General features: G+C 37.1%; 1 protein-coding gene and 1 pseudogene across 1 annotated transcript in view; one reads left to right on the top strand and one right to left on the bottom strand.

Moving 5' to 3' along the window:
• The window catches only part of LOC120584304 (olfactory receptor 10J3-like), a 168,134-nt gene that overhangs the window by 84,753 nt on the left and 66,668 nt on the right, over positions 1-16,713 (bottom strand).
• On the top strand, positions 10-1,031 carry LOC120584249 (olfactory receptor 10J4-like; annotated as a pseudogene).

Genomic DNA, 16,713 nt, shown 5'->3' with positions numbered 1-16,713 from the left:
TGGCTGAAGATGAACCTGGACCAGCCTACTGTTTCCAGCATGAATGTTCAACCTTCCTACTTTATATCTCTCAAACCCAAATTCTCCTCAGAGCCAAGATTCAATGTCATAGCATTCACAGAGTTTACCTTTGAGGCCTCTATTTTTGGATGGCAGTACAGACTCATTCTCTTTTGGTCTTTTTGGTCTTGTACCTATAACCCTTGCCTGCAATGTTATCATCTTGACAGATATCTGCCTTAACTGTCAACTTTATACCCATATGCTACTTCCTGAGTGTGCTATCCATTTCTGAGACCTGTTATACAGTGGCTATTATCCCTGGAATGTTTTCCAGTATCCTCATTCCCCAACAAGGCAGCTCCATTTCAACTGTGCCACCTACTTCTTCTATCTCACTTTTGTTGTCAACAAGTACGTCCTGCTGATGGCCATGGGATATGATCACTACATAGCTATCTACAACCCCCTATGGTATTCAGTAATCATAGGCAAAAATACTTGTATACAACTGGCAAACATATCCTGAAGCATTGGCCTGAGCACAGCCAACATTCAAGTCTCTTCTGTGTTCAGCCTGCCCTTCTGTGATACCAACATCATCTCCTGCATTTTTTGTGACATCTGACCCTCAGTAAAGCTTTCCTGTGCTGACACTACCATAAAAAAATTTATCACTTTGTTCATCAATCTGTGTGTTCTTGGTCTGACTATGGTACTGATCTTTACCTCTTTTGTCCTGATTGTTACCACCATCCTCAAGATTACCTCTGCTGTATCTGCTCAGGGTTGGAAAAAGCCCTTTTCTGCTTGTGCCTCATACTTGACTGTGGGTCATTGTTCACTATGGCTGTACTTCCTTCATCTAATTAAAACCCAAATCCCCAAATTCCCTGCAGGATAGACTCATCTCTGTGAACTACACTGTCATCACTCCCCTACTAAACCCTGTTGTATATGGCCTGAGGAACGAAGAGGTCAAAGATGTCTTACTCAGAGCTTTGGGCAGAAAGCCCCTTGCTTATGTGTAGTCAATCCCAATGAGAATAAATTTTAAAGAGTTTGGTGAGGTGTCATAGGGAGCCAGTCAGATAAGAGATTGTATGAGGGCACCAGGTACCTGATCTGAGAAGCGTCTGAGAATGAAAATGATAGAGTGAAACAAAGAAGAAAAAGATTAATGAAAAATGAAATGGATAGATTTTCCAAGATTGATAGATGGGATTACAAAGCTTGGTGAAAATTGAATAAGATAATGTTAGACATTATTCCTTTTATCCTTGGCATAAGATATTGTAAACTAGCAGTGAGAGTAGGAAGAATATAATCATATCATATCACAGGAATTTATATAATCTAAAGCTGGCTTCAGCATGAAAATCAGGGACACTAAAATAGCAAGCTCTTCTTTATTTACATATAACACTTCCTATGCTACATTTTACACTATGATTTAAACATTTTTTTCACTTCATTAATTATTTACCTTTGCCTACTACTACATGTATAAACCCTAGACAGCTATGTAAGACACAAACTATAATAGCCAGTTTACAAACTGGTTGAGAAGTGTAAATTCTGAACAGTTCAAACAAAAAATGTAAAAAATATCTTCCTGTATATTTGAGAATTGCAAAAGAAGAGCCCCTTTCATAATCCTTCCTTTATTTTTAGACACCCTGGGTAGTATAATGAACTTGTCATGGTTCCGCCCAGATCTCCTTTCCTGGGCTGGCACACCCATCTCCACCTTGCCTCAAGATAGGACCAACTCTAGAGTGAAATTCTGGAGTCTTCCATTAGATCAAGCTGAAGTTAGGCTCTAACTGAGATCACATTCTCATGTAGCTCTTCCCTCATCCTTCTTTTTTCACTCCTTTCCTTTGAGAGTACACCCTCAATCAATCACTTGCACCTGGGTCCCTGTTTCAGGCTCTGCTCCAAAGGAACCTGACCTAAGCCAGGTGGAATCTATCACTCAGGGTTCATTCTTTGAGTGTTCTCCCTGCATCTGTTGCACCTATAACAGTGTCTAGTACATAGTACTTGCTCAAAAATTATTTTTTAAAAGAAAAAAGAAATGAAGAAAAGAACAAAGGAAGGAACACAGCCACGGGCAGTTAAAATACAGTTAGCACCAGCAAGAAGCTCTTCTCCCTCTTTTATTATTTATAAGTTTCAGTCTGTTTTTCCCTCCTTTGTGATATCCTTTTTGCTTTTATTGAATGCATCTAGATAGCAAGCATTAATTTAAGCATTTTACTCATTTAATCCTTACTATAAATCTATGAGGTAAATACTGTATTAAACTTATTTTACAGATGAGAAACCTGAGACCTGAAAAGATTAAGTAAATTCCTCAAGATCATACAGCTAGTATGCAACAGAATCAGTATTTTAAAAAGGCAACCTAGCCCCAGAGTCTGTAGTTGCATTTTAAGTTCATGATGAATATTTTAACCAACTTTCTTCTTTATAATAATTAGAAACCAGGAGAAAAAGGAACTCTCTACATTGTAGATTTACACATAGCTCAAACCTATCAGAATGTCTTGGTTCTTCGAAATCAGTCTGGAAGTTCGGATATTATGTACTATAATATGCTTTTTCCTCAAAATCTCGGTGCATCCTTTATCCACTTAGCACAGCTGGAATCATATACTATAAAAGAAAGCTGAGTGGATAAAGATGTAAGGAGAAAGGAAATCTAAAGTGAACACTGAAAAATGATAGTACCCAGAGCCCATCAGATTCCTAACCTCTATACCTATCCTCTGTCTAATAGTTATTACATGCCCTGAGCCCCTTCCAAGAGCTGTTGACCTGAAGTAGAAAATACTTAAGCAGTGTGATATTGTAGATGAAGTATAAGCTTCATGGTCAGAGTCATGAGTCTCAATTTTAGGTACACCATTATATGTATGTGTCCTAAGGAAAGTTACTTAACAGCTTTGGCCTATGTCTTTTATCCGCACACTGGGGCTGACAATATAAACTTCCCAGGGTTATTGTGAGGAGTTAAAACTGTTGTGGACATAAAGTTTCCTGGCACATGGGAAGCAGCAGTAGCCATTAGCACCTCCTTCACCACCAGCACCCACACACATTGCTCTCTAGGTCACTCTGAGGTCAACATTAAGTCATCCTTATATATGGACATCAAGCCCCAATTTTAATGAGTTCTCATTTGTAGAGTGAGTTTCTTCTTTCAAGCAGGGACTTTGTAGATGAACTTTCTTTTATAGTCTATGATCCCATGTTTCAGTAAAAGGAATATGACTGTTCTCCCAAATTCTTCCAAGAATTACTTCCTGGATATACTCGCCATGTGTTAATAAACCACTCAGGTGCATCTCTGCATTTCTACCCCAGACTCCCTTTCCCTGTGCTCCACCCCTTTACTAGACTACCACCTGCTTCTCATATCATCATTCTCTCGTTTCTCCTGCTTGCTTCAGAGTCACTGCAAGGTGTCCCAAGATTTATGTGTGTGTCAATCTTTATATGCAGGCTGAATAAATACTTATAAAAACATGTGCAACTATTTTTAAGTTATCATAATTTATTTGAAAGGAACAATTACTAAATTTATGGTTCTCTTTTGTAGAATTTATTATTTCTATTAATAGGTACGAATAGCACAACTATTATTCAACTATTTTCAAGCTGGAGATCCATAAAATAATTGAAATTAAAAAAGGAGTTTTCACATGCAAAAAAAAATGGAAACTCCAGTTTTAAGTGGCAGGGATAGGATGAGGGACAGTGTGAAAAGTGATTTCAGCGCTATAGATTGAATTTTTCCCCCACCCAAATTCATATGTTGAAGCCCTCACCCCCAATGCAATGGTATTTGGAGATGGAGTCTTTAAGAAGTAATTAGGTTTTAATGAGGTCACATGGATGGAATCCTTATGATGATATTGGTGCCCTTTAAAGAGAAACACCAGAAAGTTTTCTTTTGCTCTCTCTCCATCATATAAGGATGTAGAGAGAAAGAAGCCATCTGCATCTCCAGAAAGAGAGCTCTCACCAGAAACTGGATCTTCCAGCATCTTGATTTTAGATTCTCAGTCTCCAGAACTGTGAGAAATAAAAGTCTGGTGGTTAAGCCACCCAGTCTATAATATTTTGAAATAGCAGCCCAAGCTAAGACATTCAGGTATAATGTTGACATCAGCTAAATAATCTGTGAGCCATATTCAAGGCTCTGAAAGACTTGCATTGACATTTCTAAAGCATCATTAAGATGTCTAAATCTGGGATCCTAGATTAGTAAATGCCATAAATAAACTACAATAAGAACTACTTAAATACAGTCCCCATGTAAAGCTGTCTGAAGAACTAAAGGACTTTATAGCAAGTCTTCTTGGCTGTTTTGCAAGCTTTGTTTTAATAGTAACTCCACATGGTCATTTCTGGCTAGTGCCAAATTCCAACAGACTCACTCTAATGGCAGAGGGTGCTTCTCACAATCTCCCATCTGTAAAATGGGGATAATATCACTGACTTCATAGGATAATTGGGAGGATTAAGTAAGACAAGAAATAGTTAAGGTGTTCAATAAATATTGGTTGACTCTGAAGCTAAATACCTCTTCTTTTCCCCGGGTACCACATTTTTATACCACCTACCCAATGCCCCATTTCCAAAATCTAACTTACCCCAAAGTAATATCATCTGAAGCATTGAGCTATTTTTGCCCAACTCTATTCATTTTCTGTTGAGATCCCATAGCCATCAATAATATCTAATGGTAGAGCATTAATATAGACATCATTTTGTTTGACTTATCTCTTACAATAGGAAACTATGCATATTTGTAAATAATCAAGGAGTTGGTGTGAATAAACCTGATGATAATAGTTTATGAAATGATTGGTTCTGTCCTCTCCCATGACCTACACATTAATTCAGTTACAATACCTCGACTGTTTCTAATATCTCTTTCCTCTCTGGGCCATTGCTACACCTCTAGATCAATTCCAGTTGCTCTCTGGCCTGACCTGTTACATCAGCAATGTAGCTGATCTCCCTGCCTCTTCTCACCAACCTCAGTCCATCTTCACACTGCTGCCAGATCAATCTACCAAAATCCAGTGCTGAATTATGTCTTTTTCCAGCAGAGAATCAAAATCATCAGGTAGCCAGGAAGAGGGTACAGTAGCTGGTGGTAAAGGCTGGTGGTCCTTAAGAGACAAGTTACTAAGGGACTTTGAAGCCCAATGAACAAAAGGCATAAAATGAAGTTACTTGAGAGGCCCTTAAAAGTGATAAAGTCTAAATACTCTAAATTTGTTCATAGCTTGATCTTACTTTACTTACAGAATTTTTTTCTATAATCAACCTGAGTCTAATCAAGGGCTATCTCCTCTCTATTTCACTAATACATGGTATTTATTTCAATTTATTATAATGTCTGTCATCTGCCACCAAATGATGAGCTTCTCAAAGGCTGATGAAACATCTCATTGTTCCAGCATTCCCAGCAGCTAGCACAGGCCCAGCATATGCTGAGTGCCTGAAGAATGAATGGGCACAGGTAAGCTGCATATGAGAAAACACTAAAGAAGCAATAAACTAACTCATGGAAAATATTCAAGGGAAGTATATAAGATTTTCAAATAGAAAAAAAAGAAGTAATTCTGGGTAAAGAGAACAGAATATTCAGCGGCTCCTCTCTGTTTCTTAGCCCTTAAGAGAAGATCTGGGTTTATAGACTGTGCACTTCTGACTCTGAATGCCGCAAGACGAAAAGACAGGTAGCATAAACTGACCTCTGCACAACTATGCCTATATTTGACTACTTTTATTTCGAAGAGAAAATCCGATTTTTAAACAGAGTAGAGTTCCTGCACATGAGGAAAAGTGCCTAAACTTCCTGAGATCCAAGATGATATGACTCTATACTTGAACTGCCTAAATTTCTAAATTATGGATTTCCAAGGCACTTCCTTAAAACAAAACCAGAAGCAAATCACCACAATGTGTTTATGCAAATAAGTAAAATTCACCCAAATAAATCAGTTTAGAGACAGTAGTTTGGTCAAGATGGTGCTTGCCTCCTCCTATGACTGCATTAAAATTCCAACTAAATTGTAGAACAATCAACCTGGAGAACCATCTGAAGACTAGCTGAACGTAATTCCTATAACTAAGGACATAAAGAAGAGGCAACATCAAGATTGGTGGGAGGGACAGTGGTGTGAAACGAGCTTGCCCTGTACCTGTGTGTGGTGGCTGAGCATCAGGAGGGATATCTTGGCTGCAGAGGTTCCCCCAGATGAGTGAGGGGTGTCAGGCCCACATCGAGCTTCCCAGCCAAGGTTCCAGTGCTGGGAAGAGGAGTCCCCACAAAATCTGGCTGTAAAAATCAGTGGAGATTCTGATCATGCTAATGAGATGGAAGCCTGCTGGAAATCCAGATTTCCCTTAAAGAACCAGTGCAGAGACTAACTCACCCATAGGCAATCATCCTGGGCTCTAGTGGAAGAACAGTAGCTCAGGGGGCGCCAAAGATATACAGGGAAAGACTGAGTTGTGTGGCTTCAGGGCGAGGACTAGAAGGACAGCTGCTATTATCCCTGTATTGAGCCCTCCTCCTGTACGGCCTACAGGCAGGTGCCATCTTGCCTGTGTTGAGCCCTCTCCCTACACACACAGTCAAATCTGAATCTGCATTGGCCTGGTGAAATCCAATGACTCCACATGGTGACTCACTGGGATTCTACCCCACCCAATTCATAACTTGCCGGAGACATATTTGTGGCTAGGTAACCAGCCTCACCCTTCCTGGTGCAGGCCACCAACTCCAACTCGAGCTGCAGTATTTCTTAAATAACTTTTGGGAGTCTGCAGGCCTGAGGAGGTTAGAATCTAGCCTCAATGTGATCTAAGACTTCGGTGAGTGGCCACAAGCTCAGCACTGGCATGAAATCTGAATCAGCACTAACCTGGGGAACATGACTTGCCTCAACCTGGTGACTTTCTGGGACCCCCACATCACTCAACTAGTGTACAGACCAAGGCTCTCCTAGCTACTCAGCCTTATGGGTAGCCAGCAGGCAGCCCAAGGCCTTGGGGTAACCTAAGTCTTTAGCTAAGCTGTTCCAGGGCAGTTCCTGGTGGCAGTCAACCTTGGTTCACAAAATTGCCTCTCTTATGTGCTTCCAGGTTTAGCACAGGTAAAGAGCAAATGCAGATAGCTTTGTAGCTTTGTAGCCTTGGGCAGTTCACAGACAGTGGTCAACCATGGCTTACATGGGAGCCCTTCTCAAGGGGCCAGGAACCAGCACATCTGGAGGCTGACATCAGACCACAACAAAGCACCACCTAATTAGCCCCACAAGCAGCACACCCAAAGGGTGATCTCAGCAGGCACAGAGCACGATGGGGCAAATCCCATTGCATGGGATCAGCCCTAACACAGCAGCTCATATGCTGTGGGCATGGCCAGTTCTCATGACTGATCAGCCTGAGGGCCAATCCCATTCACTGACATGCCAACAGCAGTCAAGGCTCATCTACAACAGAAGGACATACACAACTACACAAGAGTCCTTCCTGGAGCACCTGACACAGGTGATCAGAGAGACTGCACCACTGGACTACACAGGACATCTACTACATAAGGCCACTCAACTAAGACAGGGAAACATAACAGATTACCTAATGAATAGAAACAGAGAGAAATGAGAAAACCGAGAAATGTCCCAAAATAAAATAACAGTAGGAAATGTCAGAAAAAGAACTAAATGAAATAGAGGTAAGCAACCTACCAGATACAGAGTTCAAAACACTAGTTATAAAGACACTCAATGAACTTAGGGGAAGAATAGATGAACTCAGTGAGAACTTTAACAAAGAGATGGAAAACATAAAAACAAAAAAAAAGTCAGAAATGAAGAATACAATAACTGAATTTAAGAATGCCTTAGAAAGAATCAACAGTAGATTAGATGAAGCAGAAGATCCAATCAGTGATTTAGAAGATAAGGTAGCAGAAAACACTCAATCAGAACAAGATCAAGAAAAAATAATACAAAAAGAAAATATATATATGGATAGTTTAAGGGGCCTCTGGGACAACATCAAGTGTACCAACATGTGCATCATAAGGGTACCAGAAGGAGAAGAGAGAACAAGGGATTGAAAACCTATTTGAAGAAATAATGACAGAAAGTTCCCCAAACCTAGCAAAGGAAGTAGACATACAAGCTCAGGAAGCACAGAAAGTCCCAAACAAGATGAACCCAAAGAGGTCTATAGCCAGACATATTGTAATTAAAATGTTAAAAGTTAAAGACAAAGAGAGAGTCCTAAAAGTAGAAAGAGAAAGGCAGCTGGTTACTTATAAGAGAACTCAGCTGATTTCTCAACAAAAAATTTTCAGGCCACAAGGGATTAGCATGGTAAACTCAAAGTGATGAAAAGCAAGGACCTATAACCAACACTACTCTATCCAGCAAGGCTATGAATTAAAATTAAAGGTGAGATAAAGAGGTCCCAGACAGAAAGGAGCTAAAGGGATTCATCACTACCAAGCCAATATTCCAAGAAATGTCAGAGAGACTTATATAAGAAGATGGGGGGGAAACATAAATATGAATAATAAAATGCCAATAACTACATACCTGTCAATAATTACTTTAAATGCAAATGAATTAAATGCTCCAATCAAAAGACATAAGCTAGCTAGATGGATAAGAAAACAAGACCCATACATATGCTGTCTATAGGAGACTCACTTCAGATCAAAAGACACACACAAAATGAAAGCGAAGGGATGAAAAAAGATATTTTAAGCAAATAAAATTTTTTGAAAAGCTGGGGTAGCAAGATTTATATCAGACCAAATAAAGTGTAAATCAAAAGCTATACTAAGGGACAAAGAAAGACATTTGATCAATCTAACAAGAAGATCTATCCCTTGATGTCAGTGGAGTGTTAAAGTCCCCTGATATGACCGTTTTACTGTTGCTCTGTCATTTGATGTCAGTCAATATTTGATTATATATTTAGGTGCTCCTGTGTTGGGTGTATACACATTTGCTAGGCAACCTTAAACGGCACACTAGACCAGATGATTTTAATTAATATTTTTAGAGCATTAAATCCCAAAGAAACAGAATACATATTCTTTTCAATTGCACATGGAATATTTTCCAAGATAAACCACATGTTAGGGCACAAAACAATAAATTTAAAAGTATAAAATCATTTCAAGTGTCTTCTCAAACCACAGTGGTATGACACTAGAAATCAATTACAAGAAAAAATAAAGCTAAAAAACACACTGTTTGTGTAACTAAATGGAGACTAAATAACATTATACTAAACAGTGAATGAGTAAACAATGAGATCAAGGAAGAAATCAAAAGATACCTTAAGACAAATGAAAATGAAAACATAATGACCCAAAATCTATAGGAAAGGACAAAAGCAGTCCTCAGAGGCAAATTCATAGCAATGCTGACCTACCTCAAGAAAAAAGAAAAATCTTAAATGAACAATCTAACCTTACACTTAAAGGAATTAGGGAATAAAAAAACAGCAAATAAAGCCCAGAGTGTGTAAAAGAAAGGAAATAATAAAGATCAGAGTAGAAATAAATAAAATGGAGTCTAGAAAAACAGTACAAAAGATCAATGAAACCAAGAGGTGGTTCTTTGAAAGATAAACAAATGATAAACTTTTAACCAGACTCATCAAGAAAAAAGATGACTCAAATAAATAAAATCAGAAATGAAAGAGAAGTGACAAGTGACTCCATAGAAATACAAAGTAGTATAAGAAAATATTACGGTTATATGCCAACAAATAGGACAATCTGGAAGAACTAGATACATTTCTAGAAACATACAATTTCACAACTGAGTCAAAAAACAACAACAAAAAAACCCAGAAAATCTAACCTGACCAATTTCTACTAATGAAACTGAATAAGTAATCAAAAAATTCTCAATAAATTAAAGTCCTGGACCAGATGGCTTCACAGTTAAATTTTCCCAAACATGCAAAAAAGAAATAGAATAAATTAACACTTATTCTTCTCAAACTATTACAAAGAATTAAGAGGAAGGAATGCTCCCAAACTCATTTTATTAGGCCACTATTACCCTGATTCTAAAACCGCACAAAGACATTACAACAAAAAATTATAGGACAATATCACTCATGAACATAGATGCAAAAATCTTCAACAAAATATTAGTAAAGCAAATTCAGTCATATATTAAAAAGATCATACATCAGGCCCAAGTGAGATTTATTCCTTGAATGCAAGTTTGGTTCATTATTTGTAAATCAATTAATGTGATACAGCACATAAACAAAATGAAGGATAAAAATCATATGATCATAGCAATAGACACAGAAAAAAGCATTTGACAAATTCAAGCATCCATTTATGATCAAAAGTCTCAGCAAAGTGGGAATAGTGGGAACATACCTCAATATAATAAAGGTCATAAATGACAAACCCACAGCTAACATCTACTCAACGGGGAAAATCTATGAGCATTTTCCTTAAGATCAGGAATGAGACAATGATGTCCACTTTCACCTCTATTTTTTAACATAGTATTGGAAATCTTAGCCACAGCAATTAGATAAGAAAAAGAAATAAAAGGCATCCAAATTGGAAAGGAAGAAATAAAACTGTCATTATTTGCAGATGACATACTATATAGAGAGAAGACTAAAGATTCTACCAAAAAAAAAAAAAACTTGTTAAAACTGATAAATACAGTAAAGTAGCAGGATGCAAAATTAATATTCAGAAATTGGTTGCATTTTTATGCACCAATAATGAACTACCAGAAAGAGAAATTAAGAAAACAATCTCACTTAAAATTGCAACAAAAACAATAAAATATCTAGGAATAAATTTAACTAAGGAGGTAAAAGATCTATCCTTGGAAAATTATAAGTCATTAAAGAAAGAAATTGAAGAAGATACAAGTAAATGAAAGCATATACTGTGCTCGGAAATAGAAAGACTCAACATCTTTAAAATGTCCATACTATTGGAAACAATCTATAGAACCTTAATGTGTGCAAATGAAATAAAAATAGTTTAGGAGATTAAGATACCAGAATGGAATGCAGGCTGAGGCAAAAGAAGCTAAATGTATTACAAATGTGCAGAAAAGGAAAGGTGTTGACCTAACTTGGGAAATGAGTGAAGTCTGTAAAACTAAAGGCAAGAGCAACTATGCATTAGCACTGTCTTCCAATTTTTAAAATTGTTTCCTACAATGATTCAGATTAAGAATTTTTAAAGTTCTATAAAGCACTGAACAATTCAAAAAATGGATGACAGATGGTTGAAACTAGGTTTTTAATCATCAGAATGGAAAGTTACAGACAAGACACAGGAGAAGACCAGAATGAACTCTATAGTAATGAATTATAGAAACCCAAATCTTGGTTTCTAATACCATTCTCCAATAAAAGGAACTAGAAATCATTGGGTAAATGGCTGATTCTAGAAATAGGGTAGGGAATGTACAAGGTGAGCCTGGAGAATCTCGTAGTGCCTAAAAGTAAGAAAATGCTTAAAAGACAACTTAGTGATTTGGATAAGTTAAAGGGACACAGGAGCCAACTCAAAATGCTTTCAGTAGCCAAGCTGGAACAACTTGAGCAAAAATAAAGTAGTACAGATTATAAACCAAAAGATAAAATAAATATTCACAAGTCCATACTGATGTGATATAAATTAGTTACTAAATAATAAATAAATGAAGGAGAATATACAAATCTCCTGGGCAGAAGAATTCTAAATAATTTTTACACATACTCCACCCTCATTGATGTAGAACATAATTTTTTTCTTATTAAGAATAAGCTGCAGAGAGCAAACTGATTGTTGCCAAAGGGAAAAAGTCTGGGGATATGAGTGAAAAAAGTAAAGGGAAGTAAGAAGTATAAATGTCTAGTAATAAAATAAATAAGCCATGGACTGCAGTGTATAACAAATGGAATATGTCAATACATTGTATTAACTTGGTACAGTGACAGACAGGTACTAGACTTACTGTGGTAATCACATCGTAAGACATATAAATGTAAAATCATTATGTTGTACACCTGAAACTAATAATGCCAACTATATTTGAATTACAAAAATTTAAAGAGTGAACTGCGCATAGCAATTTCCTTCCAAAAAGTACAGTGGGAAAGTGGGATAAAAAGAGCAACTTAACAGTTCAGAAACCTGTAAAACACTACCTCATCCAGGTAATTAAGAGTAACATCAATAGTGATGTCATATTGATAGCTTGTTCCTAAATATGTGATGAAAATGGCACTTTTCCTCTGTGATTTTTCTCCCCCAAATCTTTAATCCTTGCTAATTTTCTTTTCTTTGAAGTCTATTGTATCTGCTGTTAATATAGTCATTCCTACTTTCTTTTGATTGAAGTTTGCATGATTATTGTTTTCCATCCTTTTACTTCCTATCTGCCAAAATAACTATATTTAAAGCTAATTTCTTCTAGATAGCATATAGTTGGGTCATGCTATAAAATCCTCTCTTCTAATCTTTATTTTAATGTGGTATATTAGACTATTTATATTTAATGTAATTATTAATATATTAGGGCTTAAGTCAATATTTTATTGTTTTCTATTTTTTTCTATTTTCTTTTTTCTTTTTCATGCTTTCTCATGAAAACACACTTTAGAATTGAATTGTATTTTGATTTTTCTATAGCATTTTAAGTGTATCTCTTTTATAGCGTTTTTAGTGGTTGCTCATTTGGGTAAATAACAAGAAATGGGATTGCTGAGTTATATGGTGAGTGTATGTTTAACTTTATAAGAAATTGCCAAACTGTTTTCCAGAGTGGTTGTACCAATTTGCTTTTTCAATATTAGAATTTCAGTTGCTCTGCATCCTTGTAAGCTGTTAGTATTGTCAGTATTTTCTATTTAGGCCTTCTGAGAGGTATGTAGTTGTATTATAATTATTTTACTTTATATTTCTTTAATGGCTAATAACATTGAGCAGTAGTATTTCATGTGTTTATTTGTCATCCTTATATCTTTTTGGCGAAGTGTCTATTCAAATATTTTGCCATTTTTAATTGGATTGTTTGTCTTCCTACTCTTAAATTTTAGATCTCTTTATAAATTCTGGAAACAAGTCTATTGTCAGATGTTATTTGCAAATATTTCATACCAGTCTGTTGCTCGCCTTTTTATTCTCGTATTAATTACTTTCACAAAACATTTTTTTAATTTTGATAAAGTTCAATTTATCAATTTTGTCTTTAATGATTTTGTTTTTGATATCATGTCTGAAAACTCCATTGCCTAACTCCAGTTCATGAATATTTCCTTCTAAAAGTTCTGTAGTTCTAGGATTTACATACTGATTTAAGATACATTCGAGTAAATTTTTGTATAAGATGTGAGAGTTTTTTTACATATGGATATCCAATTTCAACATCATTTGTTGCAAAAATTATCCTTTCTCCACTGAGTTGCTTTTGTGCCTTTGTCAAAAATCAATTCTACATATTTGTATAATATTGACTGTCCCATTAAGGAACATAACATGTCTCCTTTAAGATCTCCCCCCTCCAAAAACACACACATACACACATACACATACACATACACAACAACTTTTGTGTTGCTTCTTTTTGTCTTCATCTGATTCAATTATTTTTAGCAGCAAGCAGGTCTTATGCTGTTCCACTGTGTCTTTGAAGTCTTCTCTGAAGAGTGAGAAAAGTTCTCAACCTACATTCTTCCTCATTACCTGAAAGCAGAGACAGTCTTGTTTATGCATGATAGTGCCCCTCATGAAACCAGCTTGCCCTGGATGTCCTCTTCCAGACATTCTACTAAGAAGCTATCTCTCTCCAGACTCTTCTTTCACCTCCTCTATCCCTATACAAATCCTTCCACAGAAGTTCTTTCACGTAGAAATTATTTTATATGAATGAATTCCTGTGGGTCTAATTTTGACATGTCTGAATCCCAGTAGAAACACAACTTAGCTTCAAACTGAGACCCTCATACTACGTTCATAATATTTTTCCATGTTTTCAAAATATCATCAATAATGTGATGACTGAAACCTGAACCAAAGCGATGAGAGCAGAAATGGAGAGGAAATGTTATTACGAAAGAAAAATCATACTCCGATCCCAGGTTCAATATGAAGCAAGAGGAAGAAGGTGAAATTGATGCAAGACGGGGCAAATTTTCCTGAGTTGGTGGAGGTGTTAAGGGTGTGGTTCTGGGTAAAGATATGCTAACGGCCAACTTCTGCTTCTGTAATCTGCTTGCTTGTTTGATGATTAACTAGGGTGTGGTTAATCTGTTTGCTTGTTTTATGTTAAAGCAGGGTGTGGTTCTAGGCTTTATGAGCTGCCTCTTTTGGGAGCTCAGGGCTGATCTCCTCGAACCCTGCAACCCTGCGTGGTAGAAGGTCAGTTGCCGGTCAGCTAATAAAGGCTCATAATTCAGCTCAATTGGCTCCGTGGGTCTTAGAATTGATCGCGCCACAACAGAGGGAGATCAAGCCCAGCACCAAGAGAAGAGGGTCCTTTGGCAGAGAATGTAGAAAGAATTCAACACATATGCCAAAGTTAGAGTCAAAAGGAAAGTCTATTAGAAAAGGAATAACACTCCAGACAAGGTATGGGCTCCTCTCAGAGGCAGAGAGTGAAAAGGACAGTGAGAGAGAGAGTAAAAGCACTGAGAGGTAAGAATATGTAGACGAAAGGCCTGTTGGCAGTTCCTAGCTTTTAATCCATAGGTTCCCCATGGTTTTAGCCATAGGGAATGACTCTTGGTTCCTGTTTCTCCTTCACAGGTGTGGGGAATGGGGGGTTAGCAATCCCAGCAGAAATCTTCCTTTGTTCTGAAGATGTCCTCCTGGCTTGCCTGCTGGACTGATCAGCACATTGCAGTCTCTGAATGTGGCTTGATTAACATTTTAATTTTCTTGCCTTCTCCCTACATTAGAATGAAAGATCACTGTTATCTTTCTCAGTGAAAAAACCATGAAGTGATTCATAAAAATATAAAATATGAATGAGTTCAATTGTAAAAACATATTGAGTTTGAGGTAATTATGAAGACTTTAAGTGGAAATAACTGAGCAGAAAGTTGGAAATACAGGTGAGAACCTATGAGAATATAAAATGGGGAGCAATCAATATAAGGTAAAAAAGTAAGCTGTTGAGACTGGACCATAACTTGTAAAATTCTTAATCTTTTAGCAGGAAATGAAATGGAACATCTCTTGCAGAGTTAATCTTTTTAGTAAATCTAGCTAAATTTTTTTCCCTTCTTTTTTTGGAAAAAGGCTCCCTCCCTCAAATCCTGATAATTGCCTTGGTGACTCAGATCCTCTGGATATTGATAAGGGTCATCAGCCCATTGTTAAGCAGAAATGGTGTTAAACCAGGCAGGGCCCTTAGAGTCTAGGGGCAGGGCGAGGGGCGGAGGGGTACTTTAAGCCAAAGGTCTTTCATTTTACTCTTTAGGAAACAGTATTAACCAAGCCTGTCTCCCTTTACTCACTTAATAGGCGAATCAATAATAGAAATTAATAGACGTATGATTTAAATAATGAGCTTGTATTTTCTTTTCCTTGTCTAGGGACTGAGGTGGCACTTCAGCAGGAAACACAAAACCCCACCCTGACTGAGGCATGAAGGGAAAGAGCTCCATGAAAGCCCTGTAGGCAGGGACTATGGCCATTCTGAGCAGGAAGCAGATACAGAAGAAGAGACTGCCCGTCCCTCAACATCCATACTGATAATAAGGGGGTTCATGGCTCTTAGAAAAGAGCTAGGCAGGAAAGTTAGTTAAGGGGTTTCAGGTCTGCCTGCAAAGAGACTGAGGTCATCCTATCCTAGAAGGGGTCCGCCCTAATCTGCCCACAATTAAGCAAGCCAGAGACACTTTTTAACTCACACAAAGAAACCAGTAGGAAGAAATTTAGGTACCAGATTAAGCCAGTCACTCGCACTTGTGCAATGAAGACCTCAACAACCTTCAACTCACCTGAGTCTCATTATACCATCATTATAATATGATGCATATGCCTGGAAGTTCATTAATATCATTATAACAGACTGAATTCTGGGAACAAACAATGTGCAGAAGGCAAAATGATGAATCACTGAGCCCTGTCAATCTTAGTTGTCAATCAAGGAAGCCCATGCCCCTAAGAAAAGTAAACACCCACAGGAAAAGGATAAAAACCCCAAAGGCTTTGTTACCAGGCCTCTTGAGCCACGCTTCTCTTGCTCAGGCCTGCTTCCACATGTGGAAGTGTACTTTCCTTTCTAATAAACCTTTTCTTTTCTACTGTACTTCAATGTCTTGCTCAATTCTTTGTTCGAGACATCAAGAACCTGGACAACACTCCAGGAAAGGACTCCACTCTCCAGTAACACTAAGAGATTTCTTATATAACCAGGAATCTCACAGATTATACACAAGGTTTTCAAAGGAACGTTTTCGAAAGAAGTATTTAGGTTTCTAATTACAAGGTGATATATGCCTATTCTGAAAAATTAAGATAAAATAAAAATGCATAAAGAAGAATATAGAAATTATTCAAAAATCCAACTAACTGAGCATTACAGTAAGCAAACATTTCCTATACTCTTTTTTACATTATTGAGATAATACTTTATATGGTCATGTTCTACTTTATCACTTAATACAATAAAAGTTTTT

The sequence above is a fragment of the Pteropus medius genome, unplaced genomic scaffold (genome assembly GCF_902729225.1).
Source record: "Pteropus medius unplaced genomic scaffold, Ma_sr-lr_union100, whole genome shotgun sequence".
In the NCBI taxonomy this organism is placed as follows: domain Eukaryota; kingdom Metazoa; phylum Chordata; class Mammalia; order Chiroptera; family Pteropodidae; genus Pteropus; species Pteropus medius.
This window is presented reverse-complemented; position numbering and strand designations above follow the sequence as displayed.